At 40.0% G+C, this 13,596-nt stretch overlaps 1 protein-coding gene across 8 annotated transcripts in view; it reads right to left on the bottom strand.

The window, feature by feature from the left end:
* The window catches only part of THRB (thyroid hormone receptor beta), a 256,180-nt gene that overhangs the window by 197,504 nt on the left and 45,080 nt on the right, over positions 1–13,596 (bottom strand). The window lies entirely within an intron of this gene.

The following is a 13,596-nucleotide window of genomic DNA, read 5'->3' on the forward strand; positions in this document are numbered from 1 at the left end:
AAAAATGGCGTGTAAAATTAAAGTTGTCATACTTGATAGTGAAACTAGGGCCTAAAAGAACTAGCTGCTCTGTTCATTCCCTCTGGGGCACCTGGCATTGGCCACTGTTGGAAGACAAGATACTGGGCTAGATCAGGGATCTCAAACTGAGGGTCATGACACCTCAGGGGGTCGTGAGGTTATTACATGGGGGGTCACGAGCAGTCAGCCTTAACGCCCAAACCCCACTTCACCTCCAGCATTTATAACGGTGTTAAATATATTAAAAGGTGTTTTTAATTTATAAGGGGGAGTCGCACTCAGAGGCTTGCTATGTGAAAGGGGTCACCAGTACAAACTTTGAGAACCTCTAGGCTAGATGAACTTTTGTCTGACCCAGTATGGCCGTTCTTATATTCTTATATAAAAGTACTGTCATTGAGGTCTGACAAAGATGTCCAGTTATCCATGTGGTACCCTTTTAACCTTAATGTCTTTCAAGGAAAATTTCTGTGTGAGAATATATATTGTCTATTACACATCAATGAATTTTCCAAAACTCTTTTTAAAAATACCTGTCACTATTTCAATATTTTCATGGTCACTAATAGTCTCAGCAAAAGCTACCATTTGAACAATATTTCCCAGTAGGAAAACCAGAGTGACGATAATATAACCTGCTTAAAAACAAGTTTCATAGTCTGTAGTATTCCATATAAATTCTAGTCTCCCTTAATCACACTCTATATCATACTGTCAAATAGAAGCTTGGTATTTTATTAATTCTTACTAATTTATACAGTCCAGTGACACCCAAAATGTGTTAGGCACTTTACAGATCTATAAATCCATTCCCTGCCCAGATCATACTATCAATAAGAACATAAGAACAGCCATACTGGGTCAGAACAAAGGTCCATCTAGCCCAGTATCCTGTCTTCTGACAGTGGCCAATACCAGGTGCTCCACAGGGGATGAACAGAACAGGTAATCATCAAGTGATCCTTTCCCTGTTGCTCATTCCCAGCTTCTGACAAACAGAGGCTAGGGACACCATCCCTGCCCATCCTGCCTAATAGCCATTGACAGATCTATCCTCCATGAATTTATCTAGTTCTTTTTTGAACCCTGTTATAGTCTTGGCCTTCACAACATCCTCTGGCAAAGAGTTGCGTGAAGAAATACTTCCTTTTGTTTGTTTTAAACCTGCTGCCTATTAATTTCATTTGGTGACCCCTAGTTCTTGTGTTATGAGAAGGAGTAAATAACACTTCCTTATTTATTTTCTCCACACCAGTCATGGCCATAACTCTCCAAGGTATGTAAGCACATGGGACTACAGTAAAACCTCAGGGTTATGAGCACCAAAGTTACGAACTAACCAGTCAACCACACACACCTCATTTTGAACTGGAAGAATGCAATCAGGCAGCAGACACAACAACAAACAACAACAACAACGCTAATACAGTACAGTACTATGTTAAATGTAAACTACTAAAAAAATTAAGAGACAGTTTAAAAAAAAGATTTGACAAGGTAAGGAAACTGTTTCTGTGCTTGTTTCATTTTTCGTCTGCATAGTAAAGTTTCAAAGCTGTATTCAATCAATGTTCAGTTGTAAAATTTTGAAAGAACAACCATAACATTTTGTCCAATTATAAACATTTCTGACTTATGAACAATCTCAATTTCCAAGTTGTTCATAACTCTGAGGTTCTACTGTACTTGTGTATTTAAGATTAGGCATGTGCTTTATAAGACAAAAAGAAATAAAAGGTGGGAGAAAGAGGTAAAACATACAATCAGACTGGTCAGAATAATGATTGGCACACACATCTAAATTTCCATTTTATTTTAATAAACTTTAAAATCATTTTAAGTGATTTTCTCATCTTTATAACTAGATGCATCAATCAGAATATCTTCTATATCACAGGAGAGCTTTCCCTTGAACTTTGAATTGCAATCACCATGACAGCTGCACTCCACTGTATAGGTGTTAGTGGTGTTTTCAACTGTTCCAGGGAAAACAGAGAACCATGAACTCAGTTATTACAAAATGTATTTGAAAGTATGCATGTTGAACTTATCAGAGTTAGTGGAAGCAGCCAGGTCTTAGGATCTGGGACTGATGGCATGCAGATGAGATCTTGGAAGAGACACCATGCCACAGCCTGTCAGGTTTTGTTCCAAAGCCCACAAAATACTAATGGTGATCATTGGCCAGGGGTATCATTCAGTGACATGTACCATGTGGTATTTCTTAAAGCTACTGAGCCAACTTCATTCCCCCATTCCATCAGAGATCAAGTAAGAGAAACTAAAAGCAAATGAAATAACCTCAGTGCATTTTGGGGGTAGGGGGTGTGGAATAAAAAGGCACAGCTTCAAGCACCTACGGATGCAAGGCATAAAGGCCTGGAAGAAAAGAACAGGTTTCAAGCCCAAAATGTGTAAACAACTCTAAAGCTGGATAATGTACTCCAGCACGGCCAACATGCATCAGTTGCATCAAGTTTTGACAATGAAAATGGAAGCAGAGCCCAAGAGGAAGTAGATGGTACCTGCAACCTTCCACAACATACCCTGTCAAGCAACTGACTCGAGTGAATTGCATCCAATGCAGTGACAAAGGAGGAATTCATTAATTTACCCATCCCAACCAAAGGCAGCAATAGCTAGCGAGCCTGAAGCCTTAAAGGTGTTGATCACACAAAAGATCTTGCAGCCAAGTTAGAGTCAGTGTATCAATGGAACAACATGTTTTTAAAAATAATAATTATAGGCTGGGTTTTGACCCTTTCACCAACCCCTTTGAACCTCAAAAGGTATTCTAACGGGGAAGTTGCGGGCTCCCCAAAGCAGGGGAATCCCTGGCTGACATAGCCAGCCCTCCTGGTCGTCTCTGTCACAAGGGGAATGTTGAGGGTATGAGGGGGTGTGACAGGAGCACAGTGATTTCTGGAGATATTCTACTACATACTGTCACCTAGGGGACATTACCAGCCAGTGTAGGGGCAGAACTGTTCCCAGGAACAGGGAAAGACAGAGACATCTTTAAAATTCACCATCTGAATTAAAAAACATTCATTTTTCTAGCCTTATGCCATTATATTTTATATAGGGAATTTAAATCAGAAATTGTTCCACAATATATGACCACAATCTTTATATAATTTAATGAAGACTGTTATGATTTCTTTGAAGAGTCAGGAAGAATTCCACATTTCCTCACATAATTAAAATATGAAGTAAGGAATCACAAACAAAATCAATACATTTTGTATAAAAATATATTGGGATCATCTGGTCCCAGAGACTCTTTCATTGTTAGCTGACTGACCATTTGAAAGCGTCACAGCATCATTAAGAAAGTTTGCTACCTGTTTTACTTCTGGTACGGGAATTACTTTTCTGACCTCTTTTCTAAGGTCATAATGCAAGATCTAGTCTAATTTCTGTAAGCAACTTATTATTGGCAGGCAGAAGCATGCAGAATAAGTACTGGCTTTTAAGGTTAGCCTTAAACATTCAAACACAATTATTAATGCTGCATGTGACTTAAAATCAACTGGATTATTATTAGCATGTATATTGTGATCCTGTAAGGACTGCAGCCCCATTCTGCTAGATACACAGGGATGCTGGAACAATTTTTATGGTGGGGGTACTGAGAGCCATTGAACCAAACTGTAAACCCTGTATATGATGGAAACCACTTCAAGCCAGAGGGTGCAGGTAGCACCCCTAGTTCCAGCACCTTTGCAGATACTTTACAAACACACAGGACAACACAGTATTAAAGAGCTTACCATCTAAGGCTCTGATCCTACAACTGGCTCCACATGGGCAAATCTTTATGCCAGCAGGAACCTCACTGATTCCAACCACATGGATCCAGCTGGAGCATGAGGGCCTAATACAAGACAAGATACCACAAACAACCAGAAGAGAAAAGTCGAGAGAAGGAGGAAGGATAGTTACATAGACTAACAATGATCCTGATTCAGGGAACCATCTCTACATAGGAAGGGTGCTTAAGCACAAACAGGCGCTTAAAGGTATGTGTTAGCATTTGCCTTAATAGCATACCCTTACATGCTTTCCTGAATCGGGGCGAAAATGCACAACTTGATGATTTTGCATCACAGAAACATTTTTTAATCAAGATTTTATATATTCCCTATCAAACTATTACCTTCTTGAGAGTTGCTTGCCCCAACCCCTGGAAATATGCCCATGGCCTATTATATTATTTATTGTCTGTTTTCCCCCATCTAAACAAACAGATCATCCTCAACTGCCACTCTACCCATCATTCTTAATTCCATATTAATTTTTATATATGTTATTATGAGCTGGGTGAAACTTTGTTATGGGTTGAGTTAAAACCGCATTGAGGTTGATACGCTAATTGAAGGATGAGTTCAAACCTACCTGCAAACATAAGCCCCACTTAAGACGAACAGCGTTTGTGAACCCACCAGAACTTTTGGGCGGAATACTGATTTGGATACGTGCATGTGGGAAAGTGAGAGAACACACAGGGTATGTCTACACTGCAGTAAAAAAAACCTGCAACTGGCCCTTGGGCTCGGGCTGCAGGGCTATAAAATTGCAGCATAGACATTTAGGCTCAGGCTTGAGCCTCGGTTCTGGGACCCCATGAGGAAGAGCTGTGTGTAGCTCAGAAGCTTCTCTCTCTCTCTCACCATCTCACCCACCTTGTGTCTCTTTTATTAAGAAATTCAGTGTCCTTGTGCTTAAATTAATGGACATTACTAGCCATAATATTTTCTAGTTCCTCTTTCAAGCTTCCATTCTTTAGCTGAGAAGTTTTCAATGCTGGCATTTACTATTTAGCTGTCCGGAAGAAATTCTTTGTACGAGAAAATGTCAGAAGTGTAGGATGATAAAATCACTTGAATAGTGTGTTTAACTTGATATTTTTATTTCTCTGTGGAGTGTGCAGCAGCTGTGGCTTGATAATTCAAAAAATCTCAATTATAAAAAGAAAAGGTAATCATGCCTAGAATCAGTGCAGAACATTAACCAGAGATTTCTTATCCCAACCTGAGCATGAAGTGTTAATTTCAACCAGTGTGAAAATCGATCCAACATTTGAATTTGAAGTCTGCCACCTGCTGGGCTGTTAGCCTTGTCAGTCATAGAGAAACGAGAACTCTCATTAGCGGCTGACTCAGATGAATCAGCATAATTAGGACAAAATGGATCAGGAAAAGTATCATTAAAGCATTGAAGTAGTTATGTTATAATTATGGTACTGAGCATTCTCATTCTGAGGTGTAGTTTTTAGAAGTACTTTCTGGAAAAATTTCCCTTTAGGGTGACATTGTTCTTAATCACAAAGATAAATGTTTTAGAACTTTGTTCAAGTTTCAGTCAGATTTTTTTAATTATCCAAGGGCAAAAAAAAAAAAAATGTTTTCCAGGTATTGAGAAATTTCCCAGACACATTTTTAGTTGCATAGATAAATCAAAAACAGTTCAATGTTAAACGTACATGCACTTGAGCCAATTTAGCAGCCCTTTACTGAAGTGTACATGGTCTAAGGATGTAGGACAATGGAGATAACAAGAATTTATATGTTCATAGTCTTGACTTACTATCTAGTGTCTCTTTGAACAAGTATGACAGCAGTTGTAGAACTCTGTGGTGATTTTTTTTTTAATTTTTTTTAAACTCTTTTTTCCCTGTCTGCCTTTAGATTATGTCACTGGCTAAAAGGCTTTCTTATATTTTGTACCTAAGTGATGGCTGGTGGTTTTGAACTTTTTGGTTAATTTTTATGTTATGGCCTAAATACATTATTGCATTTGGCTCATCCATAGTCACTTCACTTGAAGAATCAGTTAAAAAAGTCTGCTGCTGCTTTAAAAAGTGGCTCTGTAAAATGGGAATTGTAGGATCATTTCTGAGCCTTTATTGGCTGCCAGTGATTTCCCTAAAGTTACAAGATGAGTGAGATAATATCATTTATTGGACCAACTTATGTTGCTGAGACAGACAGAGAGAGAGAGAGATGTTCAATTTACAAGTAAAATAATTGTTTTCCCTTGACTGCCAGCCTTGCAGATTCAGTCTGGGCTTTGAGACCCAGGCCTTCAGTGATATATGTATATCCTCATTAGTTTCAAGGGAGTAGAACTCTAGCTCTTGAATTTTAAATGTTAGGAGAGAAGGAAGGAACTCAGAATAATTTTACATCAACCATATTTTAACCTCCCTTTACTGTTTCAGGTTCAACCTATGACCTTTGTATTTGAGATTAATCATGTGGAACATGAAATGGAAACATTTCATAGCTTCTCTGAATCATTTTTTAATTTTTGTCCTAATGCTGTTTCAGTTCTTTGTTAACTAGATCAGGCCAGATTTTCTTGTTGTGCAAAATGCATATTTTAACCAAAGTCTTGTGCTCAGTAAAAATTTCAACATGTTTGTGGTAGCTGGATTCAGAGTCACAATCTTCCTAAGAATTCCACTGAGGATCGCTGGAAAGTTGCATCATCAATCCACCAGCTAAAGGACTGATAGAGGGTGCAGAAAGGTTTTTGAATTTTAACTTTCAGTATTGTGTTGCTTCTTTCTCTGTGAGGTTAAATAGTGGGCTGAACACCTCTATGTCAGAAGTTTAAGGTGATTGCCTCTAAGAATGTCCCTCAGCTTTTTCATTTTATTTTCAGTGTCTGAATAAGGGTCAAAGCCTTCCTTGTGATACTTTACTCTGCATTCTTGGGTGGCATCTTCAGCAATCTGGAGACAATATTCTTTGGTTTTCTCAGATGTAGAATCAAAAGTATTAAATATGAACACATTTTTCCCTAGATGCTTGTAGCCATTATCAGATGTTTCTGATCCTCAATCTACCAGTTTGTGCTAATATCAAAGTTGATTATTTTTGTTCTTCTCTTAATTTTTCCTCTGTTTCTCCACTCGTAACAACTGATAGTGGCCCTACAAGTTTAAACATGTCAGAAGGAATAAATCAAGGGTGAAGTGCCTCCAATTTAAAGAAATTGCTCATTTGAAATGCTGTGTTGAAAATGATGATGTTAACATAAAGGATAGTTGTGATTTTCTCATCAAGTTTAATTTTTTGTTTTTATGACTAATCACCAATCAATCTCTGCCATTGTTTGGGTGTTGAAGACAAATAGAGACTGTTTCCAAATGAAGCTAATGTGAATCCCTGTCAGTAGTTCTTCAACATCATCATAGCTATTTATTGATGACAAGGATGAGATTAAAAATGTCTCATTTGCAAGATCAGACTCAGTGTTCTGCTTTTCAATGTCAATAGACAAACTGACTAACAAATTTATTAGAGCATAAGCTTTCGTGGACTATAGCCCACTTCTTCGGATGCATATATGCATCCGAAGAAGTGGGCTATAGTCCACGAAAGCTTATGCTCTAATAAATTTGTTAGTCTCTAAGGTGCCACAAGTCCTCCTGTTCTTCTTTTTGCGGATACAGACTAACACGGCTGCTACTCTGAAATAGACAAACTGTCATTCAATGGCACATTCGATCTTGAAGAATCAGAAGTAACCAATTTTCTTCACTTTCTATGAATTCTTAAATCTTGCTACTATATAACTCTTGACATGTTTACATTTTACTTTAGAATAACTGCCTGTTGTCATTACTTCAATCCACTGAACAACTTGTTTCCTACTATTCCCTTCAACTTTTGGCTTGCATAATCATATAAACTCATACAAGGATGTTTGGTAAACACTGATCACTTAGTAAATTCAACACTATGAACACTGAAAAATAAGATGAGCAAGAAGAGTTACATTGATCTATTAACGTTTTTGACCAGTTAAAGCAGAGGTGGCCAACCTGAGCCTGAGAAGGAGCCAGAATTTACCAATGTACATTGCCAAAAAGCCACAGTAATAAGTCAGCAGCCCAGCTCCCCCCCATTAGCTCCCCCTCTCCCCCGCTCCCAGCACCTTCCGCTGACCAGCAGCCCCGCCAATCAGTGCCCCCTCCCTCCCCGCACCTCCCGATCAGCTGTTTTGTGGCATGCAGGAGGCTCTGGGGGGGAGGGGGAGGAGCGAGGGCACAGCAGGCTCAGGGGAGGGGGCAGGAAGGGGTGGAGTGGGGGCAGGGCCTGTGGCACAGCCAGGGGTTGAGCAGTGAGCACCCCCCGGTACATTGGAAAGTTGGTGCCTGTAGCTCCAGTCCCGGAGTCAATGCCTATACAAGGAGCCGCATATTAACTTCCGAAGAGCCGCATGTGGCTCCGGAGCCACAAGTTGGCCACCCCTGACTTAAAGTTTCCAGTCATGAAGCCAGAAACTAGAGCCTAATAGCTTACATTTTCAAAAGCATCTAGTGAATTTTGATGCCTTAACTTTTTGGTGCCCTAGTTGAGCCACCTTAAACGGGACTGATTTTAAGAAAGTACTGAGCTCATGCGATCTGAAAATCAGGCCCACTTTAAGATGTCTCAAGTTGTTCACCCTAACATGCAGTCACCCAAATCACCAGTTGCTTTTAAAACTTAGGGCAATGTTTCCTGTATCAAAAACCTGCAAAAATACATTATGTTCATGTAAATACTTCAGTGACACAAAGGTTAAAAAAATACTGAAAAACCCACTGGGGTGGCTTTTTTTCTGAAAAACAAAAACAGGTTATTTCTGACTAGCAACTACAGAAAAACCTTACAGCTTTTCTTAGATAGAGAAAATAATCAGCCGTGCTTTCTTCTAATATTTTACATTTTGAGAGACCAAAAGGCATCTGCCTGTTTATTAGAAGATAAGATAAAACAGATGCAATGTGTTGTCATCTTGTCATAAGTGAAAGAAAAGTAAAATGTCTTGTATATGTATTGGAATACACCGAAACTTCACTTAGGCTTAACAGGTTGAACTCTGATCTCTGAAACAGAAGTGTGGAAGCTGCTTTTAGAAGATAGCCTTACTGTTTATGTCAACACTAGCACTTTTGTCTTTTATATAAAACTTATGTCGCTCGGGGGGGGGGTGTGAAAAAACACACACCGTGGAGCGATATAAGTTACACCGACAGAAGTGCTGGTGTGGACGGAGCTATGAGCTTCTCCCGCCGACATAGCTACCACCGCTCGTGGAGGTGGTTTTATTCAGGGGTGCTGGAACAGTTTGTATAGTGGGGGTGCTGAGAGCCATTGAACTGTAAACCCTGCATATATTGGAAACCACTTCAAGCCAGGGGGTGCAGCAGGCATCCCCAGTTCCAGCACCTATGGTTTTATTATGTCGATGGGACAGCTCTCTCCCACTGGCATAAAGCGGCTACCCGAGCGATCTTACAGCAGCGCAGCTGCATCGGTCCAGCTGTGCCACTGTAAACTCGCTACTGTAGACATGGCCTAACACACATCCACCTATGTGAGATCAGAATTAAGTTCTAAACATAGTCTCTTCACATCCCCACCCTATCATTTCTCATTAAGTATTGAAATGTCGGCTCCTACCTCTGATGGACCCATTATGCCAACCTCCATTGCCTACCAGTTAAATTTTCAAACAAGCACTTTCCCCCCCCTTTCTCCCATGCTGCCCCTCACAAGTAATCAGAGCTCCTTACAACCACAGCAAAGCCACATCATTATCCACCGTCAAATCCCTCCTTAATATTCTCCTTTGCTATGAGGCCTACACAAAACTTGACAACAGTTAGAGCGTTGCTGTGGTGATACCACTACCTAGCATGCCGATCAATATTGTTGCACTGTTTCTTTGTACTCCTACAGCGATCTGTCTGTATCCATTTGTTGTCTCTTGTCTTATACTTAGATTGTAAGCTCTCTGGGGAGGGACTGTCTTTTTGTTCTGTGTTTGTACAGCACAATGGGGTCCTGTCCATGAGTGGGGTCCCTATATGCTACAGTAAAAACAAATAAAGTAATAATAAATTTCAGATTTATAGCACTGAATGCACAGACTAATTGCCAAAACCTGAAGTATTTACCAAAACTCCAAACAAAAATGAATCCAATGGCAGTTTTGTCTGTGTAGGAACTGAAGGATTTGGCTGCGTTATTTTAATACTGTACTAGTAAATACTGCTTTGCCCTTGGTCTGTATACACTAGTTTCTGTTAGCACAATACACAATTCCCAGTTAATATTAATGAGGATAATACACAGATATCAGTGGGAGAGCTAACCTCTTAGATGTCACAGAACTTTTACATCAATGGTTCCTATTATCAGTCATAAGCTATTTGGTAGAAATAGACTTTTTGCCAGGAAAATTCAACTCAATTGGAATTGTGTGATTTAACACTACTGTACAAAAGACCACTGCTCTATATCCCAGCACAGCAGGAAAAACCCTAAATTGCTTTTAACAGATGAGCATTTAGTGCAACTAGTATAATCTGCAGTGACATTTTCCCCTTCCTATTATGTAAACCCTAAAGCTAAGCCGATGCTTTTCTCCACTGTACAGCCTGCCTCTAACAACCAAATATGGTACCTTCTTATACCTATTTCCATTTCCATAAAATACCTCAATAGTGAAAAGAGATAAGATTGATATATCAGATTCCAGCCCTAGACTGACAGCTATGGTCATCACACTTCACATTAGACTGAGCTATAATTAAAATACATTGGAATTGTACTTTAGGATAGGTTGAGGCACCTCCTTGAGATCTGGACCCACTGGTCAGAGAGACCCAAACTCAAAGGCAGCAGTTCAGTGTCTGACTGCTGGAGTAAGCAGGACTGTCCCACCTGGAAGGAAGATCAGGTCGTCAGCACAGAAAGATGACAAGTTCATCTTGGCAGGAAGAGACTTTTCCAAGAGAAAGAACCCACCTAGTGAGTAGAGGGGGGGCACTTGACACCAAAACAAGGATCTTTTGGGGCTATGACGAGAAGTGGGGGGTTGTCACATTGGTACACCCCAATATTAGGCCTTTCTGGGTGACCTATTTTGGTATGCACACTTGGCTTTAGAATGCATTTAGATAGACAGCCACACTTCCAAGAGAGTCAAGTTCACATATTTAGGACCTAGTATTCAATGCACTAAGTGCTTAAAAGCTGGCAATTTTCATTCAACTATGTAAGGTTTGTGATATTCAAGCCATGTTCATAGTGAGTGTTAATCTGGCATATAGTTTCAAAAGATTTCTTCAGTAAGATACCTAATTAGTAAGAGAGTGGACAGAGCTACCAGGCAGGCACACAAAAAACCAAACCTTCAGAAACACTGTGCTCAATGGCCACTGTCATTAGGCAACTCTAAAAGAATGACACCTACATCTAGGACACATTACATTGTTTACATATGCAAAACATGTTTATGGTTTCTTCGAAACACGTCTTATATTATTATATTGATAATAACAGACTAGGTTTGTGTCATGTCACTCTTCCAACAATGAGTATATATAAACTTGCCCTCTACTAGTTACAACAGTGTGTTGTCTTTCCTCCTTCAGTGTGTACCGTGGCCTTCTACTGATGTCCACAGTGTTCATATTCTAAAGCTCTACAGGTCAGACCATTAGGAGAAAATCCTAACTTTTTCACCTGATGTAGCAAATAAAATAAAATAATAAAATGAAAATACAAATGCATAGTGCAGGCTCATCTGCTTTTACCTTCTAAGACCTAAGTGCAGTTCTCCGCTTCCCCTGCAATAGCTGATACAGCTGATGATATTTCAAATACACATAATACACACAGTTAAATTCCTGACACATTACTGGTGTAATCTTCTTATGGAGGGCCTCATCCAAAACTGACTGAAGTCAATGGAATTCTTTCCATCAGGCCCAGAGGTCCTAATCCTATAAGATGTTGAGCTCATTCAAGTCTCACTATGCCCTCAGTCCCCACTGAATTCACAAAGGAAGTTGGAGATGCTTGGCATGTTACAAGATTTGGCCCTTCAGAGACGACCCCTTGAAAACAGGCCTTGTCACTTAAGCAAAGGAATATCTTATTGTCAACAATCAGATTTTATAATCTCTATCTATAATTTATGTACATATGCACTTAGTAAATGATTTGGACTCCTGAAGCGGAATTTACACCTAAGAAAATAAGGTTTTCAGTTCAGCTTTAAAAGGCCATCTGTACCTGGCTCGTGTTCCATACATGCAAGTGTTACTTGGAAAAGATTTGTTTTTAACATAGAAGCTGTATCTATCCAGTACCAGAGTTCAGTTCTCACAACAATGGGGGGGGGATTTGAGGGGAGAAGATGAAGACACTTATTTAGCATGACCTCATATTGAGAGACCTGCATTACTCAAGACTCCTCCGTGAAAGGTGTTTCATTGGGAACTCTGCATAGGGATCTAGGCCAACATGTTATCTAAATGTAATTAAATTTATTTTGCTTGCCCCACATTCTTAAATATATACAAGGAGAAACAGCATTGTTATCCTAATGTCATTGTAAGCACATGACTATTATAGCTTAGCACAAACTAATTTAGTCATCCCTCTCTCCATAGCTAAATAAATTATAATTGTAAACAAAATGGAATGTTGAAATCCTACATGCCTACTGGCTATTGTGCAAAGACCAGTATGGAAAATATAACATAGCATGTAACTTGTAATTTTCATTACATATACACCTCTACCCTGATATAACATGACCCGATATAACACGAATTCGGATAGAACGCGGTAAAGCAGTGCTCTGGGGGGTGGGGCTGCGCACTCCGGTGGATCAAAGCAAGTTCGATATAACCCAGTTTCACCTATAACGCGGTAAGATTTTTTGGCTCCCAAGGATAGCGTTATATCAAGGTAGAGGTGTAATCAGGTAGTTTTCTATTATACTGTTACAATTACAAACCATGAAAATATAAACTTGCAGGTTGGGCATTCACCACTAATTAATGAACCGCTGGGTTAAAGGCCTGAGGCAAACTTTTGGGTCTTCAGCATCTCCAGACAATCTGAATGCTGTGAAATGCCTCCCCCAGTCATTATTGCTTAACTCATCCCATACATTTCCTTTCGGATATCACTGGTGCAGACTATTCTAAGTCCAGAATAAGGCTTCAATACCTTGCCCTATGGGAGAATCTAAGTCAGTGGTGGGCAACCTGAAGCCCATCAGGGTAATCCGCTGGCAGGCCGTGAGACAGTGTTTACATTGTCCGTCCGCAGGCACGGCTATCCTCAGCTCCCAGTGGCCACGGTTCACCATTCCCGGCCAACAGGAGCTGCGGGAAGCAGCGTGGGCCGCAAGAACATGCTGGCCGCCGCTTCCCGCTCCTGTTGGCCGGGAATGGCGAACCGCGGCCACTGGGAGCTGATGATAGCTGTGCCTGCGGACGGACAATGTAAAAACAGTCTCACGGGCTGCGGGCTGCCCACCCCTGATCTAAGTGTTCAAACTACACTTTCATTTTATCCATTCCAACATAAGGCAGAAGACATTTTTAACAGTTTACTCCCAGATATTCTGAGTAGAAGACTGAAGATCTGTAAGAATAATCTATAGTTTTAAATAAAAAATAAGGTGGACCTAGCTATTATAGTGCCATATCACAAGATATTACAGTAATTGTCCTGGAAGCAACTGCTACAGTTAAAGGTTGCAAACACTTTC

The sequence above is a fragment of the Chrysemys picta genome, chromosome 2 (genome assembly GCF_011386835.1).
Source record: "Chrysemys picta bellii isolate R12L10 chromosome 2, ASM1138683v2, whole genome shotgun sequence".
Lineage (NCBI taxonomy): Eukaryota > Metazoa > Chordata > Testudines > Emydidae > Chrysemys > Chrysemys picta.